Source organism: Hyperolius riggenbachi, chromosome 1, assembly GCF_040937935.1.
Source record: "Hyperolius riggenbachi isolate aHypRig1 chromosome 1, aHypRig1.pri, whole genome shotgun sequence".
In the NCBI taxonomy this organism is placed as follows: Eukaryota; Metazoa; Chordata; class Amphibia; order Anura; family Hyperoliidae; genus Hyperolius; species Hyperolius riggenbachi.
The window spans coordinates 383,480,447-383,500,029 of NC_090646.1; the positions used below are offsets into that span (position 1 = coordinate 383,480,447).

The 19,583-nt window shown below is 42.4% G+C and overlaps 1 long non-coding RNA gene across 2 annotated transcripts in view; it reads right to left on the reverse strand.

The window, feature by feature from the left end:
- Positions 1-842: 842 nt before the first annotated feature.
- Positions 843-19,583, reverse strand: part of LOC137551899 (uncharacterized) — a 33,580-nt gene continuing 14,839 nt past the window's right edge. For both annotated transcript variants that reach the window (XR_011027079.1, XR_011027077.1), the window contains exon 4: positions 843-943. This is a non-coding gene — a long non-coding RNA (uncharacterized lncRNA). The remainder of the gene's footprint in view (positions 944-19,583) is intronic.

The window sequence follows — 19,583 nt, forward strand, 5'->3', positions numbered from 1 at the left end:
TTTTGACGCATGCGGACGATATGTACGCAATAGCCGTCAATGTGACAGTTATTGCGTACATATCATACGTATGCGTCAAAACGTACGCTTATACTGAAGGGCGGGAGAAGATACTATTGGTTGCTTAGGATGTTGACTGATTGGCTACTCTTAGAAAATGGGAGATTTTACGTTAGTAATTACGCGTAAAATTACGCGTAAGTGTTCGTAAAATTACGCATGCCTAGCAATTACGGTAGACAGTGTAATTACGATACCACTTACGGTCTTACGCGTAAATAATTACGCGTAAGACCGTAAGTTACGCGTAACGCTTACGCGTTAATTTACATTGAATTACGATGCGTAATTACGCTCATGCGTAATTTCGGCCCAGCACTGGTTACGGCAAACTGTATATACCTGTATGCTTCCAAAGGGGCTTGAATGCTTTCCTTACTTTGAAGTGTATCTGCAGCTATGACTGCTAGGTGTGGGAAGATGATACCTTTATCCAATCTGAAAGATAATTTCTGCCTTTGTGACTTTTCTTTCCTTGAAAAACAGTGTACATTTCCCCCTTGAAATACAATGATGTTCATGAACTTTATGGATGAGGGACTCTTTTAAATCTAGACTTGGTAACAATCAAAAATATGATCTCTTGTATATGTTGTTTTCAAAACAAAATTGATTTCATAAACTGACAGTTAAATCACACTTTCACTTCCATTTCTGTGAGGAACATGTAACCCGATTTATCTGTTAGCACTGGGCTCCGGCTGAGAGAAATCCACCAGACACTGACTCAGATGAAATTATCAAAGATTTATTTGTGACCTAACGGTGGTCACTGTAGCTCCAATCAACCCGTAACACTTTAACAACACAATACAACTTGCTTGCACATCACAGGTCAAAATACACAATCTTCTAGTCTTCACAGCCAGTGCACCGGTAAGAGCTGCGGAATAAAAAGGTTAAGTTACATACAAATGATATATGAAAGTTGAGCTACAAAGGTCTTGTACAACAATCAACCACTTTACAGCATGTTTACATCACAGTACCATTGAGGGGGCATGGGGCTGGTGAAGGGGATGGTCTACTGAGCAATTCAGTTCCTAAGCAGTTCTCAGTCCCTTGCAATCAAGTCCAAGCTATATGGCTCAGCAAAACCTTGGGGGAACTCATGACAGTTTTCAAAATGGTACTGAATAGTTTCAACAGTTCGTTGGCTGATCCCAAAAGGATGTTCACCTTGCTCAGAAGTTCTCTTAAACTCTTTACCCTTGGTAATATCACCACCAAACCCACTTTACTCTCAGCACCACCTGTCTGGATAGGGCCTCCTCCCACAATAACAAACAAAATAAAATATAAATCAAATAATCAAAAAGGATTAGAAAAATAAAAGTAAACAAAATAAAATATATAAGTGACCAATGCACCCAGCTATACCACCCAAATCACTCTCCCACAATATAACTCTTTTTGTGCACTTTGACTTTTAGGCTGAATAAGCTCTAATTTAGAGTTTTTGCAAAACTTGTACTCCAAGTTAGTTGACTCTGTATCTTGGTCAGATGTCAGTTCACTTCTCACTGTAGTGAACTTTTAGTATCTCAAGACGCAATGCAACTCCTCCTCTTTCACTTACCTTCTTTAATACTGACAGGTTCTCTTAACTTTCAAGGCCTTAGTTATTTCCTCTTTCTTTAGGACCGTGTACTCAGGTAATATGCATAAATCCCACTTTGGTTCACTTCTTATATCCTACTCTTAGTAAAACTTCAGAACACAGCACAGAAGAGCACACGAACTTTAACTTTTGACTTGACAGGAACAATGTCTCTATACCAGGACTCAGGGGTGCCTGAGGGCACAGGCACTACAAGCAGTCGCCTGAGGCGACATGGCTGTCATAAGGCGCAGACTGCTGCTACAATAACATTAGATTTTTAATTGCCCTTTTCTTTGCCAGGAAAGGAGCGCACAGCCGCGCTTTCAAGCTCCTGTTTCCTCGCTGCGGGTCACCTCCGCCCCCCAGCTAATAGAAAAGGAGCAAGCATGCTCTGTCCCGCCTCTAGCCCTTCCTAAGCAGCCACAGGCACAGTACATACAATGTACTTCTAGTGGCTCTGTAGCTCCGCCCCCGCCGGGTGTTCGGGTCATCACACCAGCGTGGGACACAGAGACACAGTATGTGCCCGCAAGTCAGCCTTCCTCGCCTCCAGATTCCTTTAGCTTCCCTCTGCCATCCCCACATTTCACACTTCACAGTACAGGCAGATAGGGGAGAGCCGAGAGGATTGTCTGACCAGCCTGCATCATAAGCCCCGCCTATAGATGTATTTAGCTCCGCCCCTCTGCCTTTACCACAGTTTACTGCACATCAGGCAGCTGGGGGAGAGAGGATCCATGCTGGCTAGCTACATCGAACTAAGCTCCGCACCCACACGTCATGGAGAAGAGAGCAGAGTGGGACAATTCAAAAGTGAGTGAGTGAGTCAGTCACTAGTACCTCTCCATCCCCTCTGCATCAACCCCATGCCTCACATCCCTCCACCCTGCCCAATCTGCAGAATTCTAGCAGTCCCTTATCTCTCTCTGCACCAAAATAACAGCCTCAGCCAATTCTCACACCTTCTTCCCAACCCTCAGTAAACTTCTATCACCACCTGCACCCTTAATCAGCCCTCCTGCTTTTATGTAAACCGTCTTCCCCAGCACTCTTATCCCTCATTCTCTTTAAAACAAACCTGAGGGGAAAGGGGAGTTAAAAGATATATAACCTGGAGGATGTATAGGCTATCTTTACACTTTCAGGCTCTGTACTGTGTCCGGGTTTCCCTCCCATCTTGCTGCTGCAACTTCCGCTCTGGATGTCCAGGCCACAGTCTGTGCAGCGGCGCAGCCTTTCTGTACGCACTCCCACACTGCTGCATGTAGCAGCCAATCCATCACCAGGATCTTCCTGTGCAAACGCACTTCCGATCGTTTTGAAACTGAGTTTGTTAAAGATGCTCTCGCACACAGCTGCTGTGCACAGCCATTCGGGAGTGCGTACAGAGAGGGTAAATGAAGTGGACTGTGCATGTTCCAGGCTCCAACTGGTACCAGCCAGAGCTACAAATGGATGCTACGTGACAATGTATTATGTATACTCATGATCTATATCTATGAGCATATATTGATTGGTTTCACCCCCTCTAAGCTACTATGTCACTTTGCATGTACTTATTTAGACTTTTTACTAACTTATTGGCACCAATTGTACTTTATGCATATGGATCCGGGTCCGTTCTCCATACTGGGTTCTAATATGAACCCGGATGGTCACTATTGAGCAGCATATAGGGTTATTCATTGATTTTTGGATGCAATGCACTTGATATCATATTGTATCCACACAAATGTGGAATGTTGTTTGGATTTTAATTGATTTTAAACATGTTTGGTGTTCAATAAAGCATTTATACTTTTCTCTATTTATGGTGGTGCAGTGGTTTCATACCAGGATTTCTTTTCCACTTCTGTTTTCACACCGATGAACGTGGCAACAGCCCCAGGACTGCCTAATGCCGATTGGCGTAAAGTCCTTGGGGCTTGTATTGCTGGAAATCGCGCACGCTGATTCGGTAGCAGCCTCCCAGCAGCAATCGCCACTAGGAGACTGTTAGACGGCCTTTTCACCATCTAATTAGCTTGTACAGCGCTGCGAGCCACGGCAGTGCTGTACTGGGGACAGCCATGTGACATGACTGTCCCCTCTGTGGGCTCGGAGGTGATCCGCTGTCATAGGCTGAAGCCTATGACAGCCGATCACAGCGATAGGCTGGCCGGTGGAGGGAGGGCGGGGCCACTGTGCAAATAAAAAAAAAAGTACAAAATTTTAATTTAAAATAAAACACATAAATATTTATTCAAAAAACATTGGGGGAGCGATCAGACCCCACCAACAGAGAGCTCTGTGTGTGTGTGTGGGGGGGGGGAAATCACTTGTGTGCTGACATGCACAGCCCTGCAGCGAGGCCTTAAAGCTGCAGTGGCCTACTTCATGAAAAATGGCCTGGTCTTTAGGGGGGTTTAACACTGCGGTCATCAAGTGGTTAAAGAGGAACTCCAGTGAAAATAATTTAATAAAAAAGTGCTTTGTTTTTACAATAATTATGTATAAATGATTGTCAGTGTTTGCTCATTGTAAAATCTTTCCTCTCCCTGATTTACATTGACATTTATCACATGGTGACATTTTTACTGTGGGCAGGTGATGTCATTGGAAGGAGATGCTGCTTGCTTTTTTAGCAATTGTAATCAGCTGTTATTCCCCACAATGCAACAAGGCTCCCTCAGTGTGATGTCAGGACCTCAGAGCTGTGAGGCGCTGACATCACTGTGGAAGGGGTTTCACCACAAAATCAGCCATACAGCGCCCCCTGATGGTCTGTTTGTGAAAAGGAATAGATTTCTCATGGGAAAGTGGGTATCAGCTACTGATTGGGATGAAGTTCAATTCTTGGGTATGTTTTCTCTTTAATACCTTATTACAAGATGAGAGAGCTTACATGGATACGTGTGTATTGTTTTAGACATGTGTAGGTACCTTGATTCACTACAGTCCTGCTATAAAATCTTACTTTATTTACAGGATTTGCTGTTTAAAAATGTATATTCCAAAGCTCATTTCTACAATGGGAAAGGCTATGCGTGGTCTGAGGCCTGAAACTAATCTACCTTTATTATTTAGGTAAACCATCTAATTTGATTAGTATGCCTATTTTCATGGTCTTTATAGCTGTTTCTAATGACACTGACTATTGTATTGCATTTCCTTTGTGCTTTTTTTAAAGTGATTGAAGTGATTTGGAGTGAAGTTAGCCAATAAATGGTATCACCCTGTTTCAAAACTTCTTGCTTGAAGTGATTTACAAAGGATTTTATTTCCGGTCAAGGAAAACCTGTAACTAGGCAGCAAAATAAATATGTACTTCCATCCACCACATAATATCAACAAATAGTTCAATGAATGATGGTCAGCTGAATATATCATAAACACAGTTTCTGTGAATTGCAGACTGACACTTCATTCACATGGAATGAGTACTTTATTTGGGATGAGTTTTCTCTCTCACTAGAACCTAGGAATTTGGCAGGATGCAACTTAAGTATCTAGTACAACACAAAGAATTGGACTACTGTCTGGATGTCTAAAGATAGCCATAAACTACAACTAATTCAATAGCTAATCTGTAAAAATAAATGTAACAATGAAAAGGGCCTTAATTTTTGTTAGATTCATTGGCCTAGATCCTATTAACTTTTCTCCATAATTTATTCAAAGGAGATTGTTACAAACTTGCCAATAAAATACCTTTAAAGCGGACCTGAACTCAGAACTCCCCTCTGCTCTAAAAGATACGCAACAGCATAATAACCTTTAAAGGAATACTGTAAGGGGGTTGGGGGAAAAAGAGTTGAAGTTACCCGGGGCTTCTAATGGTCTCCCGCAGGCATCCTGTGCCGGTGCAGCCACTCCCCAATGCTCCGGCCCCGCCTCCGGTTCACTTCTGGAATTACAGACTTTAAAGTCTGAAAACCACTGCGCCTGCGTTGCTGTGTCCTCACTCCCGCTGATGGCACCAGGAGAGCACGGCGCAGGTGCAGACCATTAGAAGCCCCGGGTAACTTCAACTCATTTTCCCCCGACCCCCTTACAGTTTTCCTTTAAAGAAAATAATTTCTTTGTTACAGTTAATACAAATCCTGCAATAAATCTGCAGTGTGTCTACATCCTTTTTTTTTTATGTATGAATGGCACACCTACTTCATACCACTGCACTTGACAAAGATTGGGAGACCACTTGAAACGGTGAATATCCGTAGTGCTTGTTCATCCAGCCACAATGTAACACACTAAGGTCCTGTTTCCACTACACGCAGATTGGATGCAGAATGGAGGCAGAGAAACTGACTCCAATGGATGTCTATGGGCCTGTTTCCACTAAATGCAATTTTTCTGATGCAGATTTTCCCATAGGCATTCATTGGAGTCAGTTTTTCTGCATCCATTCTGCATCCAATCTGCGTGTAGTGGAAACAGGCCCTAAAACAAATGTGTTCTACTGCGCTGTGGGCATCTGAAGGTGGCCACTAACGGTCCAATTTCTAGCAAAAAATCGTTCGAGTGATCAGAAATTCTGATCGCATGAAAAATCGTTCACTACACCATCAATGAACCAGTCTTTACTTCCTATCTATCACAACCAAAAAGAAAATCCAAATTTTGGTTCGCCGAAAATTCAATTGGACGATTGTTTTTATAATCGATTATCGATCGATTGTGCCCATCCACTGAGATTATTTACAACCAATCCGATAAGAATTTCTGATCGCTCAAACGATTTTTCGCTAAAAATTGGACCGTTAGTGGCTAGCTTAAGAGCTATATACCATTGAGAGCAATATTTACATACTGTGACAATTGGATGATCTCTGAATATTCACTTTGTTGATGAATAAACACTTTTTTGAAAATCTTCAGTGCTGGTCATTGTATCTACATCCTGCCTTTATGGAAGCAGACATATTAACATCCTGTGTTTCCAAATGAGTTCCTCTGCCATGGCAGAAGAGATTCCTGAGCTGACACAGCTGAGAGCTCAAATAACGTTGGTGATTAGTCACAGATGGGGGCAATAAGACAGGCTAAACTCTCTAAATACATACAGGGTACATTTCTCAATGTTTTCCTTCTGTCCTGTGCAAAAGTTCAGGTCCAGTTTAAAGTTCCCATTAAAAAGAAATTACTGAAAGTAAGTTTGATATTACTTTTTACTTACTTTCTAGTACTTTTCAGTTGCTACATGCTGAAAATAATTTTTTTACACAAGGAAAAAAAGTATCTCCTGGGAGAAAACGTGTTTTATTGACTCGAACGTCTAATCTGTCAAAATGATTGCATAGTGTATGGGTAACCTGAGTGTATATGCGGAATACAGGCAACAGTTTAAATTTACCGATCTTCTAATCCTAAATGTATAGTTTGAGATAATGAGAATGCATCCTTGGTATACCTGGATTGAAGTAGCAAATGTGTGCAGTTGTGATTCATACACTGCATGAAACCCTTTTGTCTAAAATCCTTAGATTATCTTGAGCTCAGAGTACAGGCTCGTACCCACCTTGCGATTTTTCCAACGGCTGGCTTTTTTTGAGTGACGAACAAACGTTTCCACGATCTTGCAATGCGCGTACAGGCATGGGACTAGGCAAACTTCGTTTTCCGACACGCAGGCATAACGACAGTCACGGTGAATCGGTGGAACTGACTCCACCAAAAGTACCACAATCTCTTGACTTCCTGTTCTCGCCCATCGTGTGCCGTCACAAGTGTACACACCAGAAAGATGGATCGGAGAGTGCCTGTCGTCGAGTGACGTTGCTGGGATCCATCTTTCTGGGTCGCAAGTTGAGTATTCAGCTTAAAGCAGATCCGAGATGAAAAACTAACTATAACAAGTAACTTGTCTATATATCTTATCTAAAGTTTAGATAGTTTACACAGCAAATCTAGCTGCAAACGGCTTTAATAGAATATGATTGATTGTTCCTTTGATACAATGACAGCAGCCATGTTGTTTGTAAACATTACACAGAAGCAGGCTTATCTGCATCTTGAGCAAAAAAACCTAATCTCCCCTCCCCTCTGCCTCTGAAATCTCTGGCTAGTAATACCTCCCCCCCCCCCTCCTGCCCAGACTGAGCTCCCATGAGCCCTTGCTACTGTCTGAAAGTGCCTTGGCTCTCTGAAAACCTGTGGGCGTGGCTTCTTTAGTTTATAGGGAATTAGAGTATTAAAACAAAAACAAAGTATTTGGCTGGAGAAATGCCTTATAAACAATAGGAAAGGAACACAATTATGCAATGAGTAAAAGTTCATCTCGGATCCACTTTAAGTAACTCGTAGATACTCAAGTGTATTAACAACATAGGCATAATAACAGTATTTGAATCATGGGTATTTCTGATTTGACCTCATAGCTACTCTCCAGGCACACCTGTAGACACTCAGATGCAGAACTTGTTTTTGTATGTGTAGGAGCTGCTTGATTAGCTGGTATTTAAATAAATATCTTCTAAAGTACTTGACCAAAAGCCCAGACAGTAACCACTTACTGCTCTTCAGACTGCCAGTGCTGTGGGATGTAATGTTCTCAGAGAGATTGTTTGTTCCTCTACCCTTGCAGAGTGTACAGCAGGATGTAATTAAAGCAAAAGTAGCAGCCCCACCCACATAGGTTTAAACAGACTCCTCAAACTTGCTTTTGGTCCTTTGAGAAGTGTAAGCCAGGATTTTAGCTGACGAAACCTCATTTCACACCAAAACTGTACTGAATGCAAATGTGGCTTATTACAATAATTGAAGCTGTGTGTGCAAGAAAGATCTCCCTTGATAAGGTAACATTGGAGCAATTGGTGCCTACACTATACACAGTATTTAAACATGGATGACACAGTTGTTAGTTGGCTGTGATAGCATTAAGTCACTAGAGCTAGCTGCTGGTCGTACCTTTGCATCCCCTGCCTGTTAGCTTGCCGGATACTTGCTTGTTACCTGATTATCCTTCTGCTTGCTGTACGGACCTACCTGTACTAGTGTGACCACTCTTCTGTCTCATCCCTTGTACCTGTTATTATTGTCTCTTTGTTTATGACTTCTGGCTTGCTGACTACGATATTGTATACTCCGCTCACTGCCATCTGATTACTGTGTATGACCCTGAACTGTTGTTTGACTATGCTAATTGCCTGTATCCCTGCCTAGTTAGTCCTTGTGGTACCACTGTCTTGCAGCCTTCAGTTTTTATTCCTTGCACATTAGGACCTTGTGCAGGATAGATGCAACTTGTCTCCCAAAGCTAAGCAGGGACACACTACATAGGGTGAAGACTGCGGTGGAGGTTGGGGCATAGGAACTGATATAAAGTGGTGGATCCATGAGGCCAGAGGCCTCACAGTATATCATTCTATGTACCTCCGAGTGCAGCTCCTCAGACTCCCTGCTCCTTATGCAGATCTACTTGTGCCATCAATATGCAGTTCATCAGACGATCCACATTTTGTAGAAGTTCTCGTACTTCACATTACAAGTGCCCGTATGCTTACCTACATTATGTAGGTCCTTAGGTGTTTCCAATTATGTAGGTCCTTATGTTCCCCTACAATAGAGGGTCTCCTCAAACCTCCATTGCATTTCTTATATGCTTGCTGCAGAGTAATGGTGACCTTCTCCAGTAGCCAACAGCATATTCTGCAATAGTTGCAGGATTAAATGATATTGCAACAAATCAGGAGCTGTGTGAGCTATCAGAGAAGGTTAAGTATGATTATTCTATATCATGCTTCCATTACCTATGCTACATACATCTGACAGAGTGGAAGAGGCCCAATTTCCAGAGCACTCTATCCAAAGCCAGATGGGAAGCAACCCTGAACTGTCAGTTGATATTAACATATTAAAAAAGTCTAATAAAATAAAAAAAAACACATCTATGGTGCGTAATAAATACACTCTAAGTAGTGCAGGCCTTTTCTTGTTGTAGAAAATTAATTGGCCGGTTAGCTTTAGATTCAGTTCACTGTCAGGGTTGTGTTGCATTTACATTGCACTTAAAGGAATACTATCGATACCCAAGTGTTCTAAAATGACAGTGTGCAAATAATGTTTAAGTAGCTGTGTAAACATTTTCCTATTTTTCATGTTAAATATCAGAGGCAAAAACTGTAATTTATTGAGGGTAGGATTTAGCTATATTGGGACAAATCCATTGCAGAAGGGGTGTCTGCTTCAATGCACAGCCAGAGTTGCATATCAGACTACAGAAAGCAAATATCAAACATATCAAACTCTGAAAGTAAAAACAGTATGAAAAGCTGTGACAATTAGTTACATTTCCTCTGCTCTCTTCAGACACATCAGTCAGAAGCACAGGACACAGGAGCTGCAGCTGTTGGGAGCTCTCTTCTCTGTCACACACAGAGCTACACATAACTGATCAAGTGTGAGGGGAATTTCCCCTCTCCTCATGGCTTAGTCAGCAGTCAGTTTTGGCATCAGTAAAGTTTGAATGTATTTTGATAACAGTAAACAAAGAAGTTGCCACTAAAATGTATACACCAGTACTTAGCAGCACTTCCCAAACCATTCCTGTGTCAATTGAAAAAAATATGTGAATCAATAGTATTCCTTTAATGGCAAAACTAAAAAGTAGTGTAGTATTTACCTCCTTTGTTAGCTGAAACACAGACAATTGCTAAGGACTATGCATGTGTTGTCCCAGTAACGCACATGGCACTATTAGGTTGGCGGGTGAGGCTCCACCGGTGTTTTGGTGTTTGCTGCCTGTGCATGACAATCTTACCACAGAATCAGGGCCATACACCTTAAAGAGAACCCGAGGTGTGTTTAAAGAATGCTATCTGCATACAGAGGCTGGATCTGCCTATACAGCCCAGCCTCTGTTGCTATCCCAAACCCCACTAAGGTCCCCCTGCACTCTGCAATCCCTCATAAATCACAGCAGTGCTGTGAGGCTGTGTTTACATCTGTAGTGTCAGTCTCAGCTCCTTCCCCGCCTCCTGCATAGCTCCGGTCCCTGCCCCCGTCCCTTCCCTCAAATCAGCAGGGAGGTAAGGGATGCAGGCGGGGACTGGATTTCTGCAGGAGGCGGGGAGAGCAGCAGACTGACACTATAGAGATGAACACAGCCAGCTCTGACAAGCTGTTTGTCAGCAGCGTGGCTGTGATTTATGAGGGATTGCAGAGCGCAGGGGGACCTTAGGGGGGTTTGGGATAGCAAAAGAGGCTAGGCTGTATAGGCAGATCCATCCTCTGTATGCAGATAATATTCTTCAAACCCACCTCGGGTTCTCTTTAATAATCGCACATTTGCAGGAAATGATTATGACAAAATTGTTCACCGCATCAAACCAGATACTTGTTTTCTTAGCTGCACCACAGAAACATGACATTTCAGACCTAATTAATCTTAGCTGGAATCTTTGCTTGTCCACTTGGTCCTTCTTGCATCAATTATAAACAGACCACTGCCAGAGTGCTGGTACTTTCACACCACATTTACTCAATAATCATAAAGTCTTGTAATAAAAACTACATGTTGCAAACAGATATGAAGTACTTCTCCCACTTACCTTATTGTTCCCTTGCTGAATGGACTGTAAAGTCTTCAACCTACACATGTGTATGACAAATATATGGCAAATGTACAGCTATCAGGCCTTCTAGATGTGTGGAGAGCGTTTGTACAAACGACCTTATCTGTTGCAAGAAGTCGTTTAACTACAAATAATAGTATCCCGCAATAAAGTCTGTGTTGTAATATCATTACATTTGAACTAGTAGACATTTGCACAGGAAGACTAGTGCAATTGATCAAGACAATGGCAAATAAAGATAGAACAAAACTAGAGCAGCTGCCCAGATAAAACATGCTTCCTCCTTGTCCCATCCACTGTCACAACCCTTCCCTACCATTTTCAGCCACATATATTCTAATGTTGGGAAGCGTAGTCTAGCCTATTCTTCCAGCTTTGGGTGTCAAATGGTCATGCGTGTTTGGCCCTCCTACTAACTCAATCCAGACAGGGCTGGAAGAAATCAGTTCAAATTACATTTCAGAAGGTTTTTCTGTTCACTACTTTGCTTTCATCCTCATATTAGTTTACCACCGTTGTTGCTATTAGAATTTACCTTGTTTAGTTTTGAGGCTTTACCATTTCACTGATTGGATTTTCTATCTTAGTAGGGAAAATACTGATAAGCTTTTTACTAGAAACTACTGTAATCTAATTGAATATAAATATGTACACAGAATGACTAAAATTCAATAATTGTGGGAGGGTATATAGGTGGAGGAATGGTCTGACTTCGAAGAAACTTACATGAAGATGGTAAACTGTTCAAAGCATAAACTGATTCAACTCCGCTTGTTCCACCAGATCTATTTTACTCCCGTTTAAAATATCCACATTTTCTGGTAATGTGAGTGATATATGTTGGCGCTGTGGCAATCACCCAGGCATGTTTAAACATATGGCATGGGACTGTCCGCTTATCCAAACGCTCTGGGCCAAAATTGTTGTTGGAGTTTGTTGTTTTTTTTTGAAAGGTAAGTTAAACCTTCCTGTTGTTCCTTTGTACAAGTCATGCCTGCTCAGATTGATAGTAGATTGGCCGCTGAATAATAATGGAAAACTTTTGGTCACATTATTATTTTCTATGCCAAAAAAATTCTATCGCTGTAGAATGTTAAAAGACATCTGAGTCCCTCTCCCTTTATGGGTGCAGCTGGTTAATACTTCCTTCCTCTGTATAAACCATCTTGGTAGGCAAGGGGGGCTCTAAGGTTAATAAGGTCTTGAGCTCTTGGCGGAATAGCACTGACCCAGTTATTTACGATTTGGATGTGATGCCTAGTATTGTGGACTCCCTCTGAGATAAATATTATCTGCGTATCTGAAGTTTTACTCCCAACGGCCTCGATTCATAAAGCATTACCTCATGCGGTAATGCTGAAAACATGAAAACAGCAGACTTTACCGACCACTTAGCAAAATGTCAATTCATAAAGGCTGTTACTGCATGAAAAGCTGACATTACCGACCAGGGAGATAAATTACCGACTTGGCTGCAGTTACCGACAACACATGTCAGTAAATTGTCAGCAAATGTCAATTCATAAAGCCTTCAACAAGCGGTAAGCCTGGCGGTAGTTACCGACACCTCTAGTGAGGCGATAACAAGTTACCGACAGCTCTGACAGCTCTGATGAATGCAAAAGTGCAGAGAGCCGAAGTCTGTTTGAGTCATCAGTGGAGAGAGCCAGAGAGCCCTCTGTGTGAATCATTTAAGCAAGTGATATAGTTACATCTGCACCGATGGATTGAGCGACGTGCCGGGATCACCCCTGGAGTCACAGGGATCACATGTATCAGTTGAAAGGATCCGCACCGTCTAAAACATAGGTATTTATTAAAGCTCTTTAAAATGACATAAAAGTCAAAGTGTGCTCCGGATCACCATTGACGCACAGCGTTTCGGATATAATCCTTCCTCAGAATGGTTCCAGTACACACTGTCATAATCACACATGCTATGTTACTTAAGTACACAGGTAGAGGACCTGATGGAAAACTGCAACATGTCTCAACAATTTGCATACATGCATATGTCACATCAGATCAGAAAACTTGCATATTACGTATCTTGGGGGAATGAGGAAGTGCCTTCAACGCATGGAACCTCTGGAGGTACTCCCATTGTTTGATCCGCCTGATGCAAGTTTTCTGATCTGATTGTTCTCCTACATGGTGTTATCTGCTTTGTTTACATTTTGATACATTTTCATTGGCCCTTGCTGGTATGAATATGCATGTATGCAAATTGTTGAGACATGTTGCAGTTTTCCATCAGGTCCTCTACCTGTGTACTTAAGTAACATAGCATGTGTGATTATGACAGTGTGTACTGGAACCATTCCGAGGAAGGATTATATCCGAAACGCTGTGCGTCAATGGTGATCCGGAGCGCACTTTGACTTTTTTTATGTCATTTTAAAGAGCTTTAACCCTCCTGGCGGTTATTTTTTTTGCCAGATTGGCAAAAATCCGTTTTTTTTTTATTATTTTTTTTGTGTTTCATGTAAAGCTACCAGAGTGGTAGCTACATGAAACACCACTAGAGGGCGCATGTGTCCCTCTAGTGCGATCGTCGCCGGCATCAATAGCAAACAGGGGAACGCGTATATAACGCGTTCCCCTGTTTGGCTTCTCCTGTCGCCATGGCGACGATCAGAATGACGTCATGGACGTCAGCCGACGTCCTGACGTCAGACACCTCCGATCCAGCCCATAGCGCTGCCCGGAACTCATTAGTCCGGGCAGCGCAGGGCTCTGGCAGGGGGGGGGGCCCTCTTGCGCCGCTGCGTACGGGCGATCGCCGCACAGCGGCGGCGATCGAGCTGTACGCGCGGCTAGCAAAGTGCTAGCTGCGCGTACAGCATTTTAAATGGAGCAAATCGCTCCACCAGGGGCTGAGATATCTTCCTGCGCAGCATAACCCGAGCTCAGCTCGGGCTTACCGCCAGGAAGGTTAATAAATACCTATGTTTTAGACGGTGCGGATCCTTTCAACTGAATCATTTAAGCAGGCAGGGAAAGACTGTGTGACTCGTCTGTCTGAGTCATCAGTGGAGAGAGCCAGAGAGAGCCGTCTGTGATTCATTTCTGCAGGGCAAAGAGAGACACTGCTCTACTCTACCGCTCAATGGGCTGTGGTAATTTACCGAGCTCCAAGGGCAGCTGGGGAAATCTTTATGAATTAGCACACAGACCAGGAAAATACCGAGTGCGGTATTTTCCCGACAAGTTTTTATTTATCGCACTGCTGTTTATGAATCGAGCCTGTGCTTTGTGCAGCCATGCTCTGCGATTTCATTTGACTAATTTTCGTATATTGTCCATTTCATGGTATATCTGTATGGGTTTGCTGGAACTCCTGATACTTCTATACCTGTCACTTCAATTAACCTATTCACCTGTCATTGCCTTTGTGATATGACTGTGTACTATGTATCTATCTTGCACTGCCAAATGGTTGGTGCTATGTCTTCAGACATCGTTAACCCTTCCACTAGTGTCAGAGACGTTACCCAGGAGTTAGGTCTAAGTGACTCCGGGTCTTCACGAGCACACCCCTCAAGGGATGATGGGCTTTGCTGCCTAGTGCCCACCAGGTCACTACTAGGATAGCCTTAGCTAGTGGTTCGAGAGGACTCTGACACCTCGCTGTGGAGTTACCAGGAGAGTATCAGAATCCAAAGAACAATCTGAGTCAGGGCAGGCAGATAGCAGAGTCCAGTAACAAGCAGAGGTCAATCAGGAGGAGACTATCAGGATAGTCAAACAGGCCGGGTCACAACAGGAAGATCAAACTGGAACTGGTGGTCAGGAGCAAACTGCAGAGCAACCAGACTAGCTTTTAGAACAAGCAGCACTAGATGCTGGCAGAACAGGCCTTTTATAGTGGCAGACAGGCACTTGGGCGCATCATTTTGTACGCCACGCATGTGCATGAACGTTCACCAAAACCTTGCATATGTGCACACGAAGATTGATGCCATTCTGCATAAATCTACACACGCCCCTAACCACTGTCACTAAACCACAGCCGGCAATGTGCGCGCACAGACACAGGAGGACGCCAAATCCAGGACTGAACCACGCGGGGGTGACGCCAAGGACCGAGCACAGCCACGTGAGTATTACAGTTGGTAAGTGTTTAATGATTTAGGGGAAAATAATCTGATTGGTCTAATTCCAAGTTTACAATCTGCACTACTTTTGCACGCAACCAGGTATTCTTAGTATCTCTTTGATCATCTCTAACCCAGAACATATTTGTATATTAATGTAGTAGGGACATTAGATTGTGAGCCCATTCAAGGTGTGTTCTTTGTAAGATGCTTAAAAATAAAAAAAACATTAAACTTGACAAATACATTTGTAATACAAATACAAGAAAATGCTGAAGTTGCCCACAGCATATGTAGCAAAGGAGCCAACCTATCTTTTATGCTTCAATCAAAATATTTTAACAATCCAATTTAGTTTATATAAAGATGCAGCTCTCTACTGGCAATACATTGGATATAAAGCAGCACATTTTAATGACTTGCAATAGGATTTCCCCACCAGCTACGGATTATCACATCATAATACACAATGACTTACAGTATTTATGGCTCAGCACTGTGGATAAGAGCCATAAAAGAAGAGTGTTCCTACTAGTTTATACAAGACAGCAACCTACAGTAAATCAGAAGTCAAAATGCTTACTTAATCTTTTAATACTTAGAGACTCTGAAGCCAGATTAAAAATGGCTTTTTACCTTCTATTCATCTGAGGCATGTTTGCCCCTGCTAAAACGGCGCTATCTCACGGCAGAAAGAGGGGTATTTACCCCCAAATCCCTCCTGCAAAATCCACGACTTTCTTGGTCGCGGATTTTGCTGCTCATGGAGGCAGAGCTTTCGGCTGTAGCTCTGCCTCCATGCGTGTCTATCAGCCGGCGGATCTCTGCCTCTCCCCTGCCCCTCTCAGTGAAAGAAGACTGAGAGGGGCAGGGGAGAGGCAGAGATACGCGCTGATAGATGCGTGTAGAGGCAGAGCTGCTGCTGAAAGCTCTGCCTCTACAGGAAGCGATCCCCGGGCACCACGGAGGGGATTTGGGGGGGTAAAGACCTCTCGTTCTGCCGCGGGGTAGCGCCGTTTTAGCAGGGGCAAACATGCCTCAGATGAATATAAGGTAAAAAGCCATTTTTAATCTGGCTTCAGAGTCTCTTTAAACCATTCCAATTACTGCTGGACACCTATCTAGACTAGGGGCCTGATTCACAAAGCGGTGATAACTCAGTTATCACGCCTAAAAGACTTTAGGCGTGATAACCTTTGCACTAGCAAAGTTATCACCGCTTTGTGCTCTAACTCACGCGAAGCTACCGCGCGTATGCGCGCGCAAAGTCCCATAGGGCTTAATGGGAGCTTCGCGCGAAGCGCCGGGTGCTGCGCAAAACTTTGCAAAACTGAGTTTAGGCGTGATAAAGGGGTTTTCACTCGCGTGCAAACACTTTGCACCGCTTTGTGAATCAGGCCCTAGATGTGAGCAATATATAACTGGTTATTCTCTTATTCAAAAGCATATTTTCCTTATATTAAATAACTGACTTTGTTTTCACACTGCTCTGCTATCAACATATATACTGTGTGTGCACGTATGTATGTATCTCTATCTATCTATCTATCTATCTCCTATATAATGACTTCCCTGTGTCCTCCTGTGTTCTTGTCCACGCATAGTGCCTGGCCCGAATGCACAGCGCACGGGTGTGGGACAGGCGCGGGGAGCTTGCGGCCATGGGACTTGGCCGTGCACACGCTGGGTGGGGGAGTGGTGGCCTTCTATTGGCCTGTCATCTGTCATTTAATAGGAGGGCCTTTTTATGGTATGTAGATGGATGGATAGTTAGATCACATCACATGTAATAATATTTCTATGGGGTTACCACATCATGTGCGATGTGCTGTGTTCTGTCGGTATAACCAGCTGCATGCAGTGTGTATACAGGGTAACGTGTGCGTTCACAGTGGCCATGAAGCAGAATTGGTACTGTATGCTTCACTGTATGTGTCACAATGCTTCCCATTGCATGTCTGCAATGCAACTCTTTGGCAGCGTTGCGTGCTTAGTGTGCAAGGAGCCTTAGGGTTATTTCGCACTGAAACCAAACACAATCTTCTCAATCACTAAGCAGTTGCTTAGCGGTTTTGTTTTGTTTGTTTTTTTTCTTGTTTTTTTTGGTGCAAGAAATTTCACAGTGATTTTGCTTTTTCACGGTCTGTTTACTTTTAACCCAATCCCATGAAAACTCTTAGATACTTAATATGCAGATAAAAAAGTAAGCCAGCAGGTTACATATTTTTCACCAGAAATTGTGTGTAGATTTAAGGTGACCAAGCAAGACTATAATTCCCTATGGTGGTGGTGTGTCTGGGGGGTGGGGGGGGGGATACTTGAGGGGGCTTTAGTTCAAGTCAATTGTGGACTCTGTGCCTCAAAAATTCTCCTTTTATAAGTACCACTAACATATATCAATGTATCTGTAAAAGAAACAATTTTTGGCTACTAAGCAACATCTTTTTAAGTCACATGTCCATATGTTGATGCATTATTGTACTGATGCAACCAAAATCCATTGAAAAAAAATCAAAGTAATATTTGGCAACTAAGCAATATCTCATTCAAGTCATGTGTTGGTACATAAATGCAATGAGGCAATCAAAAATCTGTGGCGCTGGACAGATCCAAGCCTTTTGGATAAAGGCAAATGCCTAGTGTCAAAAACTCAATCTTCTTATAGCCTCTGTGTTGTGTTAGTGACACTTCATAAAACACTCCCAATCAAGAACAGTTAACAAACCTCCAAGTGACCTTGTTCACAACAGTTCCCGACAGTCCTATTAAACATTTAATGAGTCTCTATGAAAATAGTGTGCAGGTGCATCAATTTTAAGCATTTTACAAGTACAGCACTAGCAAGCCTGCTAGGCATCAAGCCATACACTTCTGGACTTTGTGCTATATTATAAAGAGTATCCTTATCTAGCTTTAGCATGTTATAAAACCCAGTAAATTAGCAGATGGTTATCAACCCATTAGTCATGTCTGACCACCTAGGTATTAGGTCCACTAAACCAAAAATACTATTTTTTTTTTATGCCGTAACATTATAAAAGGAAGCTGATGAAAAGGGCACAGAAAAGTAATAAGGGACAAGGTCATATGGCCCTTTCGGCAATATGACTTTATAACAAATTATATATTTTAACACTAGTGAATTGTAAAATATTAGCAGGTTGGTTTTAATGAAGCATGAAAAAATCCATTAAGAAGTATAGTAGCATAGCAACCAAACGTCTCCTGTAAATCACTTCAGGCTAAGTGGTTGGATGGAAGGAGGTGCAGAAGCTCATCAAAATAATGTACAAGAGAGAGATTCCCATTATTCCACACATTTTCTTGTTTAACTCTTGAGGATCACAAGAGCCGACCAATGACCAACCCTCTACTACTACTCCAATGTGTCATATCATGCTAGCTGCAGATAAGTTATTTATAACAAACAGATAGACTTGCCTTATTGCATAAAGAGACTTAAAAAAAAAAAAAAAAAAAAAAAAAAGGTATTTGTGATTCAGGTTTGTTAAATACGGTCTCCCACAATGCATCACTGCTCATCAATGCAGTGATGCATTTTGGGAGACCTCATATGCTCAGACAAACTTGAATACCTGTAGCTGTCGCGCATAAAATAAAAAATCAATTCTTTATATTTACCTGGTAAACAAGTAATAAAGATGCTAATCAGGCAATCAAAAAGTTAAAAATCACTCTTATTTTTCTTCTCCATAAAACAGCATTCCCCAGTTTCCCTGGCTCCTATTTGGTACATTTGCTGCACAAAGGAAGTTTCAGGGCATGCTGGGTTTTCTTTTTTTCTTCTTCACTTTCCACTCAGACTTAACTAATGCAGCCTGATTGGCTGATGCCTCTTTCCATCCGGTTTTCCCTTCCCACACCTCTGTTCCTCTCTGATTGGCCAATATTTCTCAATGTACTTTCTACTGCAGAGCTGGGTGGGAGTGTCTGTCTGGGAGGGGGGCGGGCAATGTTACACAGACAGAGTAAGGAAGCAAATTATGTCAGGATTGGCTTCAAGATAGACATAGACAAAATGGAAAAACCTAAGAAGGATTTTTTTTTTATTATAGAAAAATCACTAAAATCAAAATGTGGACAGTGCAATACATATGTTATGTAAGTAGAGCAAGTATTTATCTACTTATGTGTTTTTTCTGAGATAGTATGGCTGACTGTTCCACTTTAACCACTTCAGAACCACAGCTAAACCCCCCTAAAGACCAGGCTATTTTAGTTAAATTGGCCACTGCAGCTTTAAGGCCA